General features: G+C 37.8%; 1 protein-coding gene across 2 annotated transcripts in view; it reads left to right on the top strand.

Moving 5' to 3' along the window:
* The window catches only part of Sh3gl2 (SH3 domain containing GRB2 like 2, endophilin A1), a 210004-nt gene that overhangs the window by 107307 nt on the left and 88842 nt on the right, over positions 1-13855 (top strand). Inside the window, exon 1 of one of the 2 annotated variants that reach the window (XM_045142174.1) lies at positions 7294-7314. The exons of the other annotated variant lie outside the window; for it this stretch is intronic. The gene's annotated coding sequence lies outside the window, so the exon portion shown is untranslated. Of the gene's footprint in view, positions 1-7293; positions 7315-13855 lie in introns of those variants that run through there. 2 annotated transcript variants of the gene reach the window in all.

Raw genomic sequence — 13855 nt, forward strand, 5'->3', positions numbered from 1 at the left:
TAAGATTTGGGCAACCATAGGACTCTGGTAATGGCAGTTTTCAGTGGTGGGCGGGACATGGAAGTGCACAACTGCTTATCTGATGATCCAGGAAGAAACATGCATGTAACACACACACAAAACACAATACCAGGGCCATACAATTTTATTTGTGAGTATGCCCCCAATGACCTAAGAACTTTCCATTAGGTCACACTTGTGAAAACTTCCACCCTCTTCCTAGCACTTCCCTGGACAGAAGCCTTCAACACCTGGGCCTTTGGGGTCAGTCAGCATCCAGGAAATAGCAGGTACCGAGGCAATCTAGTTCTATCATGTGTTGGATTTTAGAAGAGGCACAACACTACAACAGGCCAACACTTTAGCTGAATTTTTTTAACCTTTTTAATAGTGACTTTCTGGTAATATAGTTTTTGTTATGGGTTGATTTGATTAACTGTTGAAGGAAATTAACATTAAGTTGTTATATAAAGTGGGTGAAAGGAGGATATTGGATGTAAGATGAGTTGTAACATATTTAACAGGAGAAACATTATAAAAATGATAGGTTGTAGCAGACAAAGTAAGCCAGGGTTCCATGATAAAAATATTGGTGATCATTAGTACACTTTGTGTTGGGTCTGGTTCCCAGTACTGTTCTCCAGTAGATGGACCCAGGACACCTTGGGGAGTGGCTGATTCTTGGACTCAAACAGGAAACATAAGAGGAGGGTGGATCGCTTTGTAGTGCCAGGACAAACAAAAATATTGCTTTGTAGGACTCTGTCAAGATTGGTTCAAAATAATTGTTGCAGTTCGAAAAAGAAGCTCTAGCTTCACATGCCTGCAGTGTTTTTTTCTTGTGAGATAAGGTCTCACAGCCTTGGATTTCTTGGAACTCATGTAGCTCAAGCTGGCCACTGACTGCTGACAATCCTGTCAGCCTATCTAGTGCTAGGACTGGGGTGAGTCACCACTCCCATCTTTGTTAGCAACTGTTTTAGACAATTGTTCTAAACCTGAAATTATTCTTGTGACAATCCTGTCCAGCTAATTCATTTCCTAGAGTCCTAGACTGTTTCTTTGTTGGAATAATTATATTCTCAATATATTATCTCAGTTCTTACTTCTCCTGGACCAGTTCTTCCTATAAAATTCAAAGATGACAAATTTGACCTTTAAAATAATTTCACCTGTATTCAGATTTTTAGCAAAGAAATAAAATTCCATTTCGTTTTGACACTCATTTACTTCTTCTGCTTGTACTTTTTAATAACCAAACTGTTTCTCTCACAACTTGTGGTGGAATAGGTGCAGAACTTAAAGAGTACACATTGGCCTATCTTCATGAGGGAAATCAAAATAATAGTTTTTTTTTTTTCCTGCCCCTCCCCTACCCAAGTTTCTTTCCTATTACTTGCAATAATCTGCTTTTGGGATCAGTTTTCAAGTGCTTTATTTGTGGCTTTATTTTTTTATTTTTATTTGAGACAGAGAGGGAAAGGGAGAGGGAGAAAGACAGAGCAAGAGAGAGAGAGAGAGAGAGAGAGAGAGAGAGAGAGAGAGAGAGAGAGAATGGTTGTACCAGGACCTCTAGCCATTGCAAATGAACTCCAGACTCATGTGCCACCTTATGCATCTGTCTTATGCAGGATGTGGAGAATTGAATCTGGGTTCTTAGGCATTGTTGGCAAGTACTTTACACCTTAAACTTCTCTAATCCTGTGGCTTTCCTTATTAGAGTAAAATGGGAGTCAGGGGACCCTTTGCCAATGTATTGATAAATTTGGGGTATCTCCAGATTCTTATTCATTCAAAGGATTGAAACTGTATACAAGAGGATCAGGTTTATAGAGACTTTATTAGAGTAAGAGAAGGAAGGAGTTGGGCTTGGTGGTGAGAGCCTTTAATCCCAGCATGCAGGAGGTAGAGGTAAGAGGATTGCAGTGAGTTTGGGACCTCAAGAGACTACATAATAAATACCAGGTCAGCGTGGGCTACAGTGAGATCCTACATCATAAAACCAAAAAAAGAAAAAGAGAAGGAGAGAAGGGAAGGAAAGAAAAGGGAGTACCGAGAGCTCCTGTCTTATAAGAAGGCAGGAGGTGGTAAAGAGTCCATGTGGGACCAAGAATTCCTTCCCCACCCATCCCAGCTGGGCTAGGAGGGTGAAAGGCCTACCAGAACAGGGACCTGAAGGTTCAAGCATCAGGAGAGATGAGTAGCCAAGAAAGGTGCTTGCCTGTCAACTCTGTGTATCATCTGTTCAGGTGAATTCTGAGGGAGAGCTTGCTTGTCTGGGTTCAGGGCAGGCTCAGGAAGGGGACTGCACACATGAGTAGAGGGCCTGCAGCTGAGGGATGAGACTGGATCAGATGCTAAATTACCACTGTGTCCATCCCTAGCTGACTACCTGAAAATAAAATACCTAATTCCCCTTCAAGAGTAGATAGGGACAAGACTTTAGACAGCTTTTAATCAGTATTTTTTTTTTTTTTTATCATGAATTGATCACATTTACTGTCTGTTTCCACTGGACACTGATGCTGTGAGCTTCTGGAGTGGACAGGACACATGTGCCCTTTGGGGTGATAGAATTCTGCAGAATGGGAATGGTCTGCTAACATGTTGGTCTGGGTAGTCTGAGCATTCTAGGAAGATATCAGGCATTCATTCACTGATTGTGAGCACTGACTATGTGCCAGGTCCTGGTATGGATGCTAAGCATGCACAGTGAAGTAACCTTGTGAGCTCAGGGACCTTTACCAGAGGAGGCTACTTCTGGGATGATCCCTTGACCTTACCTGACCTGAGACTCATACTGTGCCCCTTTATTCCCTAGTTCCATTTGTTAATTACTCCACTGGAATACTCCATTAGGTAGATGTGTGGATGGTCAAGCTTTTCTTCAGTGGAATCATGTTCAGATATTTATTTATTTATTTATTTATTTACAATTTTATTAGCTTTCCAGACATTGCTTGATAGCTTTTTTCCAGTTTTGACTCTTACCTTTAGAATGAATTAGCCTTCTTTGATTGCCATTCAGACTCTTAAATGTACTTGTATTTTACCTTACATATAAGAAAGCACTGCTACTTTATCAGTAGAAATATTGGAAAAGATGTGCTTAGTTTACCTATCTTTTAAATTTGTTCACCAGGTAAAATGAAAATTAGGTATGAACATGTTGCTTAGGAAAATGTGTTCTGAATAATGTTTGCTAACTCTTTATTTTTGGGGAGCCATAGCCTGTGAGTCCATACATAATTGATTTTGTACCAGTTTATCATATTTTAAGCCTGTTGACCTGTGTGTTTGTCTTTGATTCTTAACATGTGAAGCCAGGGCCACTCACTTGATTGGATCATGTAGAACATGGCTAATTTTTAAAATTTACATGTAAGCTGAGTTGCTTTCTCCTCAGTTCAATGTTCTTGCTTTTGATAAAAAAGGAACTTGTTTTAAAGATTTTATAGTCACATAGTTTCTATTTTATTAATAAAATTAAACTGTGGCATTCCAGGAATAAATGTGATACAGAGTTCTTCATTCTTGATTGTTAAACTTCCCCTTTTGGAATATTGCTGGTTATCAGTATTTGAGTTGCGTTTTTAAATTAAAGGTTACAGGGTGTCACATACTCCACATAATGTCTGGTGTTCGTAAAGGGCACATCTGAAGAGTTATTTTAGCTCTCAGAAGGAAGGGAAGAATAGAACCTAATTTGACTGTCGCTATGACATAACAAATATAGTCTGTTTCTTAAAAGAAGTATTCCTGAGGTGTGAAATTAAAAATGGCAAACATTTTGAAAGAGAATAAATATATATATATATATATATATAATAGGGATAGATTAGGGCATATCCATGCAGTGGTATACTTCACAGATTTTAAAATCAGAGGGTTTGATGTATGTTTATGTGAAGGAAAGCAAGGTACCAAAAATGGATGTTCTTACTGTGTGTGTGTGAGTGTGTGTGCGCATACATGAATGAGCACACACACACATACTTGTGCACTTAAAGAAACCTTGGGCCCAGCGTGGTGGTGCATACCTTTAATCCCAGCACTTGGAAGGCAGAAGTAGGAGGATTGCCATGAGTTTGATGCCACCCTAAGGCTACAGAGTGAATTCCAGGTCAGCTTGAGCTAGAGTGAAACCCTACTTCAAAAAAAGATAAACAAACCAACCAACAAACAATTAAAAAAAAGAAAACTTGGCAGGATATCCCAAAAATCCACATGTGATTGTTTGTGGATATAATATAGGAAAAGGAAGGACATTTCAAGTAAAGATGGGTAATAAATATTTTTTTCTAGATACTTAAAAATATGTTTAGCTTTTTGAACAATGGCATTGTATTGACCATTTATTATTTTTAAAATGAGAACATGTTAAAAATTTGTCTACATGGTAATACTGATGATGGATTTTATAAATTTATAGTGTCTATTTCTCAAATAAAGAAAATGTGATATTAGGGCCCACATGGATTGGAGTCTTCCTTTTGAGACTAATTGCTGCAGATATTTCCTTCTTTAGCCAGGACCAGATGTTCCTCTTGGCACAGAAATCCTACTGTTAGTAAGCATAATGGATGGTGTTCTGATTATATGAGATGGATGAGAAAAAGATGAATTAAGTATAAGATTTCTGCTTTTGGGGAGTTGTTAATACCTCAGTGTAAATTATGGATATAGAAAATATTTTTATTTTGTTTACACACTATGAATGATAAAATTTTTTTCAAGCACACAGATGCCCCCATACAAAAATATCAAGGGTTGATTTTTATTGTCAATTTTTAAAAGAAATATTTATTCATTTTTGAAAGAGAGAGATAGAAAGAGACAGAAAGAGAAAGAGGCAGGTAGAGAAAGAATGGTCACTCCAGGACCCCAAGCCACTGCAAATGAACTCCAGATGCATGTGCCATCTTGTGCATCTGGCTTACAAGGGTACTAGGGAATCTAACCCGGATCTTTAGCCTTCACAGGCAGATGCTTTAACTGCGAAGCCATCTCTCTAGGCCTATTTTGTACAAAAGTGTTTCTACAGACATAAAATGGTAGCTCAATTGTTACTCGAAAATTATCTCAAGATAATACTATTTGCAAGAACTGAATTTGAGTTAAACTCTTTAGTTTTCTGTCAGGTTAATGAAGCAAGCATAGAGTGGAGTACTTGAGGAAGGCATTTTGGGAAGGGTATCTCATTTTGCTATCAGAATTGCCACTGAGCATCAGTATATTTGGAATAATAATTGTAGCTTGGACAGAATCTCCATAGTATTAATCTACCTTCTTTATATCTTTTTATTATTTTTATTATTTTTTAAATTTTTGTTTATTATTTATTTATTTAAGAGTGACAGACAGAGAAAGAGGGAGGGAGGGAGGGAGGGTGGGAAGGAGAGAGAGAAAGAGAGAGGGAGGGAGGGAGAGAAAGAGGGAGGGAGGGAGGGAGGGAGGGAGAGAATGGGTGCACCAGGGCTTCCACCCATTGCAAATGAACTCCAGATGCGTGTGCCCCCTTGTGCATCTGGCTAATGTGGGTCCTGGGGAATTGAACCTCAAACCAGGGTCCTTAGGCTTCACAGGCAAGTGCTTAACCGCTAAGAAATCTCTCCAGCCCATCTACTTTCTTTTTAAAGTTCTTTATGAGAGAGAGAGAGAGAGAGAGAGAGAGAGAAGAGGAGGAGGAGGAGGAGGAGGAGGAGGAGGAGGAGGAGGAGGAGGAGGAGGAGGAGGAGGAGGAGGAGGAGGAAGAGGAGGAGGAGGAGGAGGAGGAGGAAGAGGAGGAGGAGGAGGAGGAGGAAGAGGAGGAGAGGGAAGAAGAGAAGAAGAAGAGGAGGAGGAGGAGAAGGGAGGGGAGGGAAGAGGAGGAGAAAGGAAGGGAAGGGAAGAGAAGGGAAGGGAGGAGAGAGGGAGAGAATTGGCATACCAGGGCCTCTAGCTATGGCAATCGAATTCCAGACATGTGCATCACCTTGTGTACATGCATCACTTTGTGCTCATGGGTCACCTTTGTGCATTTGGTTATGTAGATTCTGGGGAGTTAAACTTGGGTCTTTAGATTTAAAAGGCAGGTACTTTAACTGCTAAGCCATCTATCTCTCCAGTCTATAATAGTCTAACTTGTTGGTAGAAAAGTCTGTTACTGAATGTATATTGGAAATTTAGGAAGCTTGTTGATCTGTATTTGTATAAAATACATACTAGATTTAATCTTTTCTAATTTCTTATATGCCTAATCATGTCAAGATTTTCATTAGCTGTAGTTTTCTTTTTGTTGTTTGGGAGCTTAAATTCCTCAAAGAAATTCGATGGAAACAAAAAGTTTGGAAGATGCCAAGAGTCTGGTATTGGTTGTTTTTGTATGCTAGTAAGAACACACTCATTTCTGTTGAGAGAATATCAGCTGTTCTGAAAACACCTATCACTTTTTTTCAATACCTAGATGACCGGTGTTTCCCATAGACTAGGTACAGTGGTCTGCATTTACTAAAAGTATTACCTGTCATTTAGCTTTAAAGATTTAATTTATAAAAATGTCATCTTGTTTTCTTTCCTATCAACTGAAGTAGTGGAGCTGATGCGAGGGAGATTAAAGCACATTTGTGAATGTGAATGTTGTAAGTGTGTGTCAGTTGGAAATGAAAATATCTACCTATTGTAAAAGATTACTATGTCTCTGTAAAATGGGAAAACTGGCCTGTAATAGTGTTCAGTGCCAAAACTCAGCTAACTCAAATGTTGAGGTTGTTTGTTTATTTTTTTTTTTTTTGGTGTGTGTGTTGGAGGGGGGATGTAGTGTGAAGTACCAGTGTTCTTTGATCATATCTTTCTGTACAGTAGCCCACTCCAGGCACTAAAGTTTGGAGAAAAACAGAAAATATTATAAAATCAAATATTATAAAATGGTGTGATGAATAATTAGGAAAGAATAGTAATGAATAATATAGTAAAGAATGAAGAGATTGAAATAGGGCAAAAAGGCCCTGGAAAATTACTACAGGAAATACATGGAAGAAAATAATTGGAAAAAGATAGCTAGTAAGAAATGTGCCATTCTTTCTTCTGGGTGATTTTCATGGCTTTACCCAGTGGCAAAATTTTGGTTTGCAATAGCATCTCAGCTCTATGTCTTACAAAGATGTTTTCACATTCTTACCCTGAAATGCAATCCCTCTTCTTCTTTCAGACTGCAGGCACATGGTGCAGGATGGGAGAGGAACTTGGAACCCCTACAAGCTTGCCTCTGCTTGATTCACACTTGATTAGATGCCTGAGGTGTCAGCAAATATTGAAGATTTTTATTTCTAAGAGGTTAGAAACTTTACCTAGCCTCTCTCCTTTGTGCACATAAAGAGTAATTGGATTAGATTCACTGAGTCAATAAGGTTTTGGTGTCACATAATCTGAGGGAAACAAACACGACTGCTTAGATCTCAATACAGTCCTGCAGATGGCAACTGTCAGAAGGTAACTAGGAGGTATTTCACTCCCTGTGCGCTCGCCTGGGGCCTCCTGACCTTCTCTGTAAAAAGCCCTTTCTGTATTGATGCTCTGGGTGATGGTGGTGGGTTGAATGGCAGTTATATAATAACAGTTCCTCTTTCTGTCAGGATGGCCTTTATGCAGAAAGCTAAGGGTATATTTCTTCTTGGCAGGAATAAGCAAAGCAAAATCTATTTTATTTTTTTTTTAATGGAAACATCATAAAAGAAATCTTGTCTGTGAAATTAAAGAATGCTATTTTATGCGAAGTAATTAGTGGAGAATATCAGGATTATTTCTTTGACCTATCCTTTATAAATGACAGAGGCAAATTGACTCAAAGGAAAACAGTTTCATAAAAAAACCATAGAAAAGTTTACATATTTTACAGGTAGGAAATTAAATTATTTTTTATTCATAGGGGGTTGGGTATTCTATGTTCAGCTTTTCTTAACCTACATTTTTTGTAAATTGACCTGCACATACATGCCCACAGCATCTCTTATAGTTCTCTCTCCTTCCTTTACTTTCTCAGACTTGCTAAATATAATTTGGGGAAAACTTGACACATAGAAGCCTCTCTGCTTCCCTTCAGGTGAGGAATGAGCTTTTAGCTCTTGCAGGTAACCAAGTGTTTTGGCAATAGCCTGTATTATTTTGGAGACTTCATGTCTCCCTCACCAATATGGCTTCACTCTGGGGGGCCCAATTCTGCCCTGAGAATTACCAGTCAGCACCCATGGTTTTAGGGTACTGTTTTCTCCACCTTGTGTAGAGCTCCTCTATTTGGGTCCCTCTGCCCTTTATTGAGGGTAATGACATGTGGAGTTGTATCCTGAAGAATATTTCCATGGGAGTGACCTACATTGCCATTAGTTTTGTGTATCTTCCCCTTCACCCACTTCCTTGATCTCCTAGGCCTTTCCCTCCCTCCCTCTCTGTCCTGCCCTTGCCTTCCCTCGCCTCCCTTCCCTTCCCCTCCCCTCCCCTCGCCTCCCTACACCTCGCCTCGCCTCCCCTCACCTCCCCTTGCCTCGCCTGCCCTCACCTCCCCTTGCCTCCCCTCCCCTCGCCTCCCCTTCCCTTCCTCCCTTCCCTCACTTTTTTGCCTTTTTCCTATCTTCATTCTAATGCCATGTCCATATTATAGATATTTATTATGACTTACAATTAACTGATGCTGGACCAGGTTAGGTCCTGCATTTGAGAGAGGTCATGTGGCATTTGTCTTTCTGAGCCTGTCTGACCTCATACAGCATGATTTTTTCTAAGTCTGACCATTTTCCTTCAAGTCTGGTTGTTTCATTTTTTTACCTTACTGCTGAGTAGAATTCCATTGTGTATATGCGCCACACCTTCATTAACCATTCACTTTTAAAAAATATTTTAAATTTATTTGAGAGAGAGAGAGAGAGAGATAGAGAAAGAGGTAGAAAGATAGATAGATAGATAGAGAGAGAGAGAGAGAGAGAGAGAGAGAGAGAGGAGAGAGAGAGAATAGGCCACTCCAGAAAACAAACTCCAGATGCATGCACCACTTTGTGCATCTGGCTTATGTGGGTACTGGGGAATTGAACCTGGGTCCTTAGGCTTTGCAGGCAAGTGCCTTACCACTAAGCCATCTCTCCAGCCCAAACATTGATTTTTTTGATTACCACTTTTACCATAAACTTATATTCAGTAGCTTTTCAGACAGCTCTAAGTTCTGGATTATATGAAATATATAGATTGGAGACATATGAATAGAAAAACAGATGGATGATATCTCAAATGTTTTTAGTGGATGGAAGAGAATCAAGAAAATCTGTATCATGTATTTTTAATCTGTATGAGTATGTTTGTATTGGAGGGATTTTAATTCTCAGACTTTAGATAAATTAGGAAAGCAGGATATAATATCAAGAGAAGAATTTATCACCTGAAATTGATGAGAAATAAGCAAATTCAAGAGAATATCATAAAGCGTATGATTAAGGAAGATGAGTACACTTGCATTGATTGTCATGGTCATTTAGCAAACTCCCTGACTTTATTTTGGCATATGTAAAGATATTGTGCTAAATTCTACTTTAACTACTATTCTGTTGTAGGTCCAAAAATTATTGAAGATATTTCTGACCTTGAAGGATTATGTAGTCATTTTTTAATTCTTTTACTGTTGTTCTTTTCCTAAAGGTATACTATATGCAAATTCTAAAATAAAATCAAATACTGAAGGACATAGGAAGGAAACATCAAATTTTTCAGAACTATTTCCATATATATATAACTATGAATAAATAACTGTCAACCATTTGGTAAAGGTACTATTAGATTTCTATATAAGCAGCAGGCACTGTTTCATAACATTAAAGGTGACGGAAATAAGCAGTCACATCTTTATTTCTGCCAGTGAAATTAAACCCAACTAAATTTATATCCTTGGACATATTGACAGGAATTTCACTATCACTCTCCAGGGACATTCTTTCCTGTAATCAGCATCCCAACTCCCTTCCCCCAATGACCACCCTCAAGTTAACATAGACTAAAAAGGAATTTCATTGAGATCTTCTTTCAAGCTGGGAAGAACCTAGTATTCCTCTGTGTGGTCCCATTGTTGAATACTGGCTTGGCTTGCTGTCCAGCAGTGTTTTGTCTATGGAACTATGAAGTCTTATGAGGCCAAGTTCCCAAAGGAGACCAGGTAGCTCTTTAAACAAAGACAGCTCACTTATAGTAATGCCTCATTTATTTTCTGTCACATAGTATGTCACTGATGACATGTGTCATCATTTGTTTATCCATTCATCTAATGCACAACATTAAGCCCTTCCCAGCATTTGTCATAGTGTCATTATGAAAACATTGTACATGTCATTTATACCCAGAAAACATGTTGCTGTATCAAAGGGTAGACTTGTTAAATTTTGACTCAGGACAAATTTGTATTCCAGAATAGATGGAACTAGTTGCCATTGCTGAGCAAGCATCATTGTCACCTTGGCTGTTGATCTTTCTGGAAGAAAAAAATAGCACTGGCTATCATGATTTTATAAGAGGAACATATGGCTTCACACATGGCAAATTTATCTCTAGAGAACTTTGGTTCCTCTTGTCTTTCGATCCATCTGCTAGGGATTTATTATTTTTCTTGTTTTATTTTTGCCCCTAACTTTGTGCTGAGTTGGTCATGCCAAACCATTTGGATTCAGAGAATAAGCTATTTTATGTTCCCTCACGATAGTTGAAGGAAGAGCCAGATTTTCTTTTCTCAGCCTTCCAAGCATTTCTGATCTTTTTGTTATATTTTTTTCATATATATTTGATTTACCCAGTAGCATAATTGTAACAACAGGGTCACCAAGATAAATTTTCCAAGAGTGATTCTCATGTGATCTGTGCTGGCCATGAACTTCACCAGAACTCTTGAGGAGTGGGAGATTTCTCTTTTTTGGCCCCTTTGTCGCCTGGGTTCTTGATGTTAATGGTTGTATTATCCAAGTACAAATTCTGATTCTTCCCTTCATCTTTTGTTCTTTAGCAAGATTCTTCTGCCATTTTTAATTTATTTTTTATTGACAGATTCCATAATTATAAACAATATCCCATGGTAATTCCCTCCCTCCTGCCACTTGCTCCTTTTAAACTCTACTCTCTATCATATCTCTTCCCCCTCTCAATAAGTCTCTCTTAAAAATGTCATGATCTTTTCTTCCTATTATGATGGACTTGTGTAGGTACTGTCAGACACTGCGAGGTCATGATGTTCAGGCTATTTCTGCCATTTTAAAAACATTTTATTTATTTATGACAGAGAGAAGTAGATTGATAGAGATAGAATGGGTATATCAGGGCCTCTAGCCACTGCAAATAAGCTCCAGATTTGTACATCTGGCTTTATGTGAGTACTGGGGAATTGAACCTGGGTTCTTAGTGTTTGCAGGCATGCTTCATAACTGCTGAGCCACCTTTCAATCACTCTTTTGCCATTTTTTAATTTTTCACAATTTCCCCATATTTAATCATACTCTTTAGAAATGCTGTATGCTTTAGAAGTATTTTTGTGCTTGTTATTTATCTGAGTAACCTATAATTCCCTAAAGTCTATATTAGTTCTCCTGGCAGTAAGGCCACATTGCTTGTGGTAGTTTCTAGCAAAGCTCAAATACTTAGACATATAGCCTAAAACATTCTAGATGATTTTTTCAGATTAGAATCATATTGAGCAAATGAATTCTTCAGGTACTTAAGATGACATGTGAACTTATGGCTATGTCTCATTATGTTACAAGGAGTGTGTTTCTGTCATTACACATCATTTCATATTGGGTTTTAATCCTAATTGGCAAAAGTTCCAAACCATAACTTTCCATTATTCTAGCACACTTCAGGTTGATGTGTGCTCACAGGTAAAGCAAGGGAGGTAGTGAAAATGAAGTTACAAATTCAATAAAGAATATTGGTGTCTGAATGAAAACTCTGCACACAGGGAAATCTATATTCAGAGTCTTCCCAGAGGATTAAGACTTGAAAATTTGAGAAGTATTTTCCACAAAACTAGAGATTCTGGGTAAAAATAGAACAGATATGTGTTTTCACACATGTGAACTAGCTGGAAAGCAATATCCCGAGCCTGAAGTTGAAAGAGAACTAAAGAGCTATTCAAGGAATGTTGAAGTAGGGATTGTAGGGGTCTGGGAAATGAGGGGAGGGCTTGGATTTTGTCATATAGGATTTGCAGCTGCTTCATGGGGAGAATTTTGAAGTAAGTCATCCTTTAGTAAAATTACTATTAAAATAACTTTAGATAGTGTACATGTCTAAATCATATAAAAGTGTTTTAATTTAAAAAGTAAACTATAACACAAAATGCAATAGAATGTAGGTAAAATGCTATATTGTTTCCAGGGTTACTGTAAGAAATTACTATAAACTGGGTACCTTAACAATTGGTTCTATCACAGTTCTGGAGGCTGGAAGTCTGAAGTCAGCCAGGTATAGAGGAGAAACTGTTTTACTCTTTTTCCTGGCCCTTGGTGTTCTTTGGCCTGGAGATGCATCATCCCAAACTTTGCCTCTGTTATCATATGATATTTGTATATGCATTTGTCCCTGTGCCATTTTCCCTTTTATATGATGATACTATTCCTATTTGATTAAGGGACTACTATAGTGAAATATTACCTTATCTTGACTTGGTGACATCTGCATAAGAATACAAATCTGCGTCTTTTTCCAAACAAGAACACAGTTAAAAGTAACAAAACTTCAGACTTCAAGCTATCATTTTTTTTTTTTTCTTGGTGGGTGACAGCACTATGTAATCACCAATAATAAACTGACTTTTTTTGTGTTTAAAAAAAAAAAACAAGAAAGAGTTCTATACTGTATGTTATGAGACATACCTAGCAAGAATGATTCAGCATGGTTGAAAGTAAATAGACTTGCTATGATGTGCCAGGTAAGAATAAAAAAAGAAAAGGTTTTGAATTAGTTGTCATACAAGATTAAACTTAGAGTAGAAAGTACCCTCAGTGAATTATTATTTAAATATATTTTATTATTCATTTCAGAGATAGAGAAAGAAAGAAACAGTTGGAGAGGGGGGAGGGAGAAAAAGAGGGAGAGAGAGAGAGAGAAAATGAATGAATGAATGGGTACTACAAGGGCCTCTACCCACTGAAACAAATGCCAGATACAAGCACTACATTGTGCATCTAGCATTTATGTTGAATCAAATTATGGGGAATCAAACTCAGGTCCTTAGGATTTTCAGGCAAACCCTTAACTATTGAGCAATCTCCCCAGCCCAGAATATTTATTATTTTTAACAGAAGAATGACTTGTGCCCTGCCTATCTCTTTAAGAAAGATGACACCTGTTAATTTATAAGGAATGGTAAAGTTAGAAAATTGTCAGTCTGCCACCACCAGTAAAAACTGATTCTATCAATGGCTCACTGACTGATGCTGAAGCCAGTTTACTTTATTTTCTTGGTGCTAACATGTCACCTAACAAAATTACTGCCTAGTGAAAAGGTGAAAATGTGTTTATGTAGTAAAGGAATCTGATGGCCACCTCCTTAGCCAAAGAATCACACTGAGCATTGGAATAATGGTTTACACTCATGTTTTATGCCTACAGGGTGATATATTCAGGGCATATACAGTGTAATTTATTAAAGTCTTCTAAAATAATTAATTTTGATATAATTATCTTTACCTTTGAGATTTCAGAAATTTTCAGAAAAAATAATATGAGAAATTGTTAGTTTTAAAATTGATATGATAGGCATATGACTAATAATCCTTGTATTGTTCTGTGTTTTCTTTACAATAAATTATTGGAGTATAACAGGTTGAAGTTCTTCTTGATCTACAATGATTAC

This window comes from Jaculus jaculus, chromosome 1 (assembly GCF_020740685.1).
Source record: "Jaculus jaculus isolate mJacJac1 chromosome 1, mJacJac1.mat.Y.cur, whole genome shotgun sequence".
NCBI lineage: Eukaryota > Metazoa > Chordata > Mammalia > Rodentia > Dipodidae > Jaculus > Jaculus jaculus.